This window comes from Myodes glareolus, chromosome 24 (assembly GCF_982192425.1).
Source record: "Myodes glareolus chromosome 24, mMyoGla1.1, whole genome shotgun sequence".
NCBI lineage: Eukaryota > Metazoa > Chordata > Mammalia > Rodentia > Cricetidae > Myodes > Myodes glareolus.
The window spans coordinates 40,994,999-41,003,184 of NC_142049.1; the positions used below are offsets into that span (position 1 = coordinate 40,994,999).

Consider the following 8,186-nt stretch of genomic DNA (forward strand, 5'->3'; position numbering starts at 1 on the left):
CATACAGACAGCTGAAGGATTTGGTTGAAGCTGCGAGAAATTATGGAGCAAATGCCAGTTATACAATCGCATTATTGAGAAGGATTGTTACAGTAGCACTGACTCCTACAGACTGGCAGGAGATTGCAAGAGCAGCTCTTCCAGCAGGGCAGTTCCTGGATTTTAAATCTATAGTCCAGGACAAGGCTCAGACCCAAGAGCGCATTAACATACAAAGTGGCCACCCAGAGTGGACGGCTGATATGCTTCTTGGACAGGGGGCATTTGCTGGAAATCAGAATCATTATCCTTGGGAGGTTTATAGGCAGGTTAGTGAGATTCATTATAGAGCATGGAAATCACTCCCTAATAAAGGTGAAACAGCTGGTAACCTAACCAAGATTATTCAAGGTGCTGCAGAGCCATTCTCTGATTATGTGGCTAGGATGACAGAGGCAGCTGAAAGAATGTTTGGGAATTTAGATATTTCATTGCCTTTTGTCCAGCAAATAATATTTGAGCAGAGCACCAAGGAATGTCAAAGAGCAATAGGTCCAGTAAAGGGAAAGGGATTAGAAGCCTGGATCAAAGCCTGCCGTGAAGTTGGGGGGCCTCTAACCAATGCAGGGCTGGCGGCTGCTGTGCTTGCTGCTGCCAGAGGTGTCAGAGGAGATAAGGGAAAGGCATGCTTTAAATGTGGACAGTTGGGGCATTTCAAAAAACAATGTCCCAATAGTCATAATGCCTCAGATTCTTCAGGGCTCTCAGCTGCAACATCGCAGAGGCAGCCAGACATTTGTCCCAGATGCAAGAAAGGGAAACATTGGGCTAATGAGTGCAGATCAGCTAGGGATATAAATGGACAACTTATTCCTATGCCTATTCAGTCATTGTCAAAAAACGGATTGAGGGGCCCATGCACCCAGGGCCCAAAAATATTTGGGGCAATTCAGAACACGATGGCAGTCCCCGAGATGACTCCATCGTCCCAACAAGAAGGACAGCCAAAGGCTCCGGAGGGCTGGACCTCTGTGCCACCTCCAAACTGCTATTAACTCAGGATATGGGAGTTCAGGTCATAGAAACTGACGTGTTTGGGCCATTAGAAAAAGATACTGTTGGCATAGTCTTGGGACATTCATCCTCAATTATGAAAGGCCTGATAGTCCATCCTGGAGTCATAGACCCTGCCTATGAAGGTTGCATTAAAATTCTTTGCCATTCTCCATACGGGGTAGTTTCCATCGCCCCAGGAGACAGAATAGCTCAACTCTTAGTTCTGCCTTCAGGGCGTAATAAGCTTCCAGCGGAGGGGCTTGTCTTAAAGGACAAAAGCCTTGCTCCCATGGGAGTAGATTTGGCTTGTTTATCCTTGGAGCTTGATCAGCGACCAATCTTAAATTTAGAAATAGAAGGAAAGATTTTTTCAGGCCTGGTGGATACTGGAGCAGATAAAAGTATCATCAGATCCCAAGCATGGCCAAAACGCTGGCCCTTACAACAGGCCTCCCAGTCCCTTCAAGGGCTGGGGTATGCACAAACACCGCATATAAGTGCTAAGGAGTTAGTCTGGAGAACAGAAGATCAGAGAGGGACTTTTCAGCCTTTTGTGGTTGATTTGCCCATCAACCTATGGGGTAGGGATGTGCAGTCTCAAATGAGATTGAGACTTACAAATGATTATTCTGATACCAGTAAGCAAATGATGGCACGTCAGGGCTATGTTCCCAATAAGGGACTTGGTAAATGTCTCCAAGGTAGACAGAATCCTATTGAGACTGTCTCCAAGTTAGATAGAAAAGGCTTGGGTTTTTCATAGGGGCCACTGAAGCTGTAGCTTCCACACAAAAGACATTGCCCATCCCTTGGCTAGTAGATAAGCCGGTATGGGTCCCTCAGTGGCCCCTTTCCTTGGAAAAGCTGGAAGCTGCAAGACAATTAGTACAAGAACAGTTAGAACTAGGACATTTAGAACATTCTGTATCACGTTGGAATACGCCTATTTTTGTGATTAAAAAGGCTTCTGGAGGTTGGAGGTTACTGCATGACCTTAGGGCAGTCAATGCTCAGATGCAGGTCATGGGCCCAGCCCAGCAGGGTCTTCCATTGCTTTCAGCAATACCAAAGAATTGGCCTGTAATTTCCTTGGACATCAAGGACTGTTTCTTTTCAATTCCCGTGTGTCCCCAGGACCGGGAAAGGTTTGCATTTACTCTTCCATCTGTTAACAATGAGCAACCCAATGCTCGGTTTCAATGGAAAACTTTGCCTCAGGGAATGGCCAATAGCGCCCTCATATGTCAGTTATATGTAGATGCAGCATTGAGTCCTGTTAGGAGACAATTTCCTACGGTAAAAATTGTTCACTACATGGATGATTTATTATTATCTGCCCCACATCAGGAGACCCTGAAGGAAGTTTTCCAAAAGGTTACATCCCTTTTGGAGGAGCAAGGACTCCACATAGCCTCAAATAAAGTACAAACATCTTCGATGGTGAAATTTTTGGGGACTATAATCACCCCTGAAAGCATCAGGCCTCAGAAAGTGCTTATTCGCACCCATCACCTTAAAACTCTTAATGATTTCCAGCAGTTGCTGGGAGATATAAATTGGATTAGAGGATATCTAAATATACCTCGATCTGAGCTCTTGCCTTTATTTTCCATCTTAGAAGGCAATCCTGATATCTGTTCACCTAGAGCCATGACCCCGGCTGCAATGCAGACCCTTAAGAGGGTAGAATCTGCTATTACTACAGCTCAATTACAGCGAGTGAATCCATCCTTACCAATTTTGCTATGCATCCTCAAAACAAAAAATTATCCCACTGGAGTGTTATGGCAAGATGGACCCCTCTGGTGGATGCATGGAAATTCCATAGGAGCAAGATCTGTTCAATATTATCCAGAATTGGTGGCTGGCCAAGCATTAATGGGAATAAAGCTTTGCTTAGCCCACTTTGCGAGAATGCCTGACAAGTTGATAATTCCCTATACGAGGGAACAGGTAGAAGTTTTGACAGCCACAGTAGATGGCTGGGCTATCCTGCTTTGTGCATTCCCTAATGTTATTGACAATCATGTGCCAAGGCACCCCTTAATAAATTTTGTGGAGAAAAATTTGGTGTATTTTCCCAGGATTACCTCACCCCACCCATTAGAAGGAGCCTTAACTATCTATACAGATGGCTCAAAGACCGGAAAAGGGGCTCTGGTGGCAGGAAATGCTAAACCTGTGGTCTTTCAATTTCGACCTGATTCCCCCCAAGTCACTGAGTGCTTGGTGGTTTTGGAGGTGTTTCAGAGATTTCTTGAGCCATTTAATTTAATTTCAGATTCACAATATGTGGTCAATGCTGTGGCCTCTCTTGAGGTTGCAGCCTCAATTCGCAGCTCAAGTACAGTGTCTAATATTCTTTTACAAATACAAAAACATATTTTAAAAAGAGAAAATCCCTTTTATGTTGCTCATATTCGAGCCCATTCTCTCTTGCCAGGACCTATGGCAGAGGCTAATGCTCAAGCTGATGGTGCTACTCGAGCACTCGCCCTTGTGGCTACAGATTCACTCCAGCTAGCTAGAGATTTCCATCAACTTTATCATGTTCCAGCAAATACACTTCGCTTAAAGTTTAAGATCTCTAGGGAAAATGCCAGGAGGATAGTAAAAGCCTGTCCCTCCTGCGTGACCATGTTACATCCCCCACATATTGGGGTAAATCCCAGGGGGTTAAAGCCAAACTCACTCTGGCAAATGGATGTGACTCACATCTCGGAGTTTGGCAGACAAAAGTATGTTCATGTGTCGGTGGACACATGCTCTGGAATAATTCATGCCACCCCACTGGCAGGGGAAAAGGTAACTCATGTAAAAATGCATTGCTTAGAGGCCTGGGCAGCTTGGGGAAAGCCAAGTCGTTTAAAAACCGACAATGGCCCAGCATATGCCTCACAGGGCTTTAAAGCCTTTTGCAAGCAATTACAAGTTGAACATACCACTGGCCTACCATACAATCCTCAAAGCCAGGGTATCGTAGAAAGAGCAAATAGAAATTTAAAGGAAATTTTGCGAAAGCAAAAAGGGGGAATAGCTATAGCAGCTTCCCCCAGAGAAAGGATTTCTCTTGCACTCTTTACACTTAATTTTTTAATTCAAAATATTGCTGGAAAAATAGCAGCAGACAGGCATGCCCTGTTTGAAAGCTCTACAGAGCGAGATTTGGTCATGTGGAAGGATGTATTGATTAATAAATGGTGTGGACCGGATCAGGTAATTACCAGATCCAGGGGAGCAATTTGCATTTTCCCTCAGAATCGTGAAGATCCAATCTGGGTGCCAACGAGACTGACAAGAGAAATAAAGAAGAAAGATGATCCAGTGGACGCTGAGTGTCCTGCTGTGGAAGATTCATGCGGAGACAGCAGAGATGACACCCTGGGCGGTGTCAAGAGCAACTGTTTCACGTTATCACCTTGAGCAGCACCCTGTGCAACCTCTTATCTCTTAACAATTTTCTGACTGACTCTATTCTGCCTTTCTCCCTCCTTGGGGATGGGTGGGAGCAGAGATATCCTTGGCATGCTGTGTCTAGGTGGAAGTGCTGTATGTCTTTGATTGGTGTGCTACCTGCTAGCCCAAGTGAGGAGGGACAAGGTCTTTGTGGCACAAGCCTTGGCAGTCTTGGAATGTGTATCCTCACCCCAGGTTTGGCTCTCAGCCTCAAAAGAGCTCACAGGCAATTAGCCATGCATAGCCTTTGCACCCTCTAGGGACCAGATAGTCCCACGGCACAGAGGAAGGTATGCATAGGCGGAGGGTGTGCAGACACAGCCCTAGCACTCCCAGGGAAGTAGTTGTCCCATTGCACGGGAAGGGTGTGTCTTGCTTTTCTTTTCTTTAATCAGTCCACACATCATGAGGTGGGGACCAGATTGGAAAATAGTTTTGCCTTATTGCTCTAAAAGACAATAAAAGGAGGAGCTGTAGGGAGCCGCCTGGATGTGGCCTTGGCCAGATAGTGCCAGCACTCCTACAGCCTGGAGGTATACATATCCTTTGATGTTGCCGCCTTAGGCCGGTGTGCTGGAGCCTTGTTTTGCATTTCAAGAGACTCGGTCTCCTGACCTGTCCCGTGGCCTTGGATCCTAGTAGAATGGCATCAACCAATCAGCATTCGAGCCTCTCACCCTAGAAAAGCGGCTGTCTTTGGATTTTTCGCTCTCTCTCGTCATCCCTGTTCCCCATTCCCCCTTTCAAGCAAGGAGCTCTAATAAATTGTGATTGAGAAGGATTCTTGATTTTGTGACCGTCCATTCCTGCTGGTCAGGGAGCGCGTCACACTTGAGTTCTTTATACAGTTTCGAGATTAGTCCTTTTTCTGATGTGGGATTGATCTTTTCCCATTCAGTAGGTTGCATTTTTGTCTCATTGACTGTTTTCTTTGCTTTACAGAAGCCTCTCACTTTCAGGAGGTCCCATTTATCTATTGTTGTTCTCAGTGTCTGTGCTACTAGGGTTATATTTAGGAAGTGGTCTTTGTGCCCATGCATTGAAGACTACTTTCCACCTTTTCTTCTATCAGGTTCAGTGTTGTCAGATTTATACTGAGGTCTTTAATCCATCTGGACTTGGTTTTGTGCATGGGGATAAATAAGGCCTAGTTTCATTCCTCTACATGTTGACATCGAATTATGCTAGCACCATTTGATGATGAGTCTTTCTCTTTTCCATTGTATAATTTTAGGTTCTTTGTCAAAAATCAGGAGTTTATAGGCGTGTGGATTAAAATCTGGGTCTTCAGTTAGATTCCATTGGCCCACCTCTCTGTTTTTGTGTCCCAAGATGTTTTCATTAATTTAGCTTTGAATTGGAGCTTAATGTCAGGGATGGTGATGCCTCTGGAAGTTCCTTTATTGTACAGGATTGTTTTGGCTTTTCTGGGTTTTTTGATTTTTCATATACAGTTGATTATTGTTCTTTCATTGTCAAGAATTGTGTTGTTATTTTGAAGGAGATTGTATTGAATTGATATATTGCTTTTGGTAGGATTGACAGTTTTACTATGTTGATCTTACGTATCCAAGAGCATGGGAGATCTATTTTATGGTATCTTCTTCAATTTCTCATGCTAGAATTAAGAGTATTTATGGAGAGCCCCTGGTCTTCCATCCCCATGAGAATTATGAAGAAGTAGGTTCTATAACTGGCAGATGAACGCCTCCGTCACAGAATGAGGGCTTTCCAGAAAGAATGATGATAAGAAGGAAAAAGCAAACGTTTCTTTTTTCATGCAATTTTATGTGAGTTTCTGCCAGAAGGTGCAGTCCAGAGTTAGGGATCTGCTCACCTCAAATGATCCACTCATGAATATTCTCCACAGGTTTACCTACTTGCTTGGTTTTTATTTGATTCTTGATATCATTGGGTTGGCAACCAAGATTAGTCCTCATAAATAACAAATGTATTCAGTCATAAAAGTCAGTGACACAGACTTATGTGATAAGTTTATTTATATACAAATCTTTTCGAGATAAAGTGCAGCTGTGTAAACTTACAGTCTTTATATGGAAAGATTTTAAAATTTAACAATAGTTGAATTTGACCAACATTAAAAATATGACAAATTTGACAACATGTAATATTCCTTATTTCCTTCATCAACATCATAGATGTTTCTATATTTGTTACTGGCTCTTTAAGATATTGCTTCTATAAATCTGTCAGAAATAGTGTTGGAGAAAATACTGATTAGAGACCTTTTAACATGTGTTATTAAATTACTGAAGAGATAAGAACCAAAAAGTTAATGTTCTTTTCTTTTATAATAACTTTTGACATATGGGGGATACATGATTGAAATCATGAGTCTAGACCTAGAAGATTCTAGCAGATCAGCAGTGTTCATGTTGTGTAGCAGAGCAACATATTTGAATTTTAGATAGTTGTTTCAGTAGAATTTCATCCCTGAGAATTCCAAGAGCTAGAGGAGGGCTGCAGGTCTGTAAATGTATACTCATGCTACCAAAATGTCTGTTTGGTCATTCTTTACTCGTAGTGTTGATCTATAATTAGTTTTTTTTCTACATAGGGCACAAGAAGCTGTATGACTTCAGAATGAGTGACCTTCGAAATTCTACCTCCGTTACTGTTGGGCCAAGTGACTGCACTGGTGATCTTGATATCGACAAGGCAATCCAGGAGCTGCAGTCCCCTCTGTTCCAGCACTGTTCATCCTGAAGGACTCACCCAAAGACCAGAGCAGTGAGTCTTTTACCTTCACATTTTAAGTTTACAGGTTCTTAAACCCTACTGTTCCTATCTCCCTCCAATCATTCCATTATGACCTCACTGACGTTTGCTTATCTAATGAAACACATTATAATTTAGGGAAGTGTCTATGAAAGAAGAGAAATTGTAGTTAACATGTTTGGTTGTGATGGTTACTGTGTGAGGATCCAGTTACTTTTTCATCCGATTAATATCACAGTTTACTGGTGTGCATGCTATTTCTGTCAGGAATCAAGTTGACAAAACTTTACACAAATTTATTTTATAATTCTAAAATCATAACAGAAAGCAAAGCACTGCACTGAGGTACAACCACCACCTGGCCAAGGTTAATACATTTATAATACTTTTAGGTTTTTTATTTTGGAAAGGATTCTCTTCCTATGACCAATATGAGAAGAAAACTGCATTACCTTAGTAACTTAAAGGGGTTTTCTGGCTAATTAATCGAAGAATATTGTATTTCACTCAGCCGTAGAGAAAGGCTTATGGTTGGTTTCTTCTGTCTGGGAGAAAGAAAAATAATAGCTCAAAGATAATTATCTAGAAAACCATACTGCTAGCAAAAGTAATCTGCACTCTCTTCACAAGCAAATCCCTAACACTGCAGTCCTGAAATGGTTAGGGCTCTGTAGAAATTTGCTATCTTTAAGAAGCAGAGGACCAGTACAGGGTGGAGGGGGACTAAACAGCAATAGTGAATATGATAAAGTACATAATATTCATTGGAGATTCTAATATCAATTCTGCTTTGTACAATTAATATTTGCTAATAAAAATTGATAAAATTACACTGACATTACTTCTTCAAGGACCTGGACTACACCTTCCCGAAGTTTAACACCTTCCCGAGGTTTTCCTATTTTTTTCTAATGGAAAGGAGCATAGAAAAAATGATTCTAAAAATATTTTTTAAA

The 8,186-nt window shown here is 42.2% G+C and overlaps 1 pseudogene; it reads left to right on the top strand.

The window, feature by feature from the left end:
* The window catches only part of LOC125397758 (nuclear mitotic apparatus protein 1 pseudogene), a 68,809-nt pseudogene extending 61,591 nt beyond the window's left edge, over positions 1-7,218 (top strand).
* The last annotated feature ends 968 nt before the right edge of the window (positions 7,219-8,186 follow it).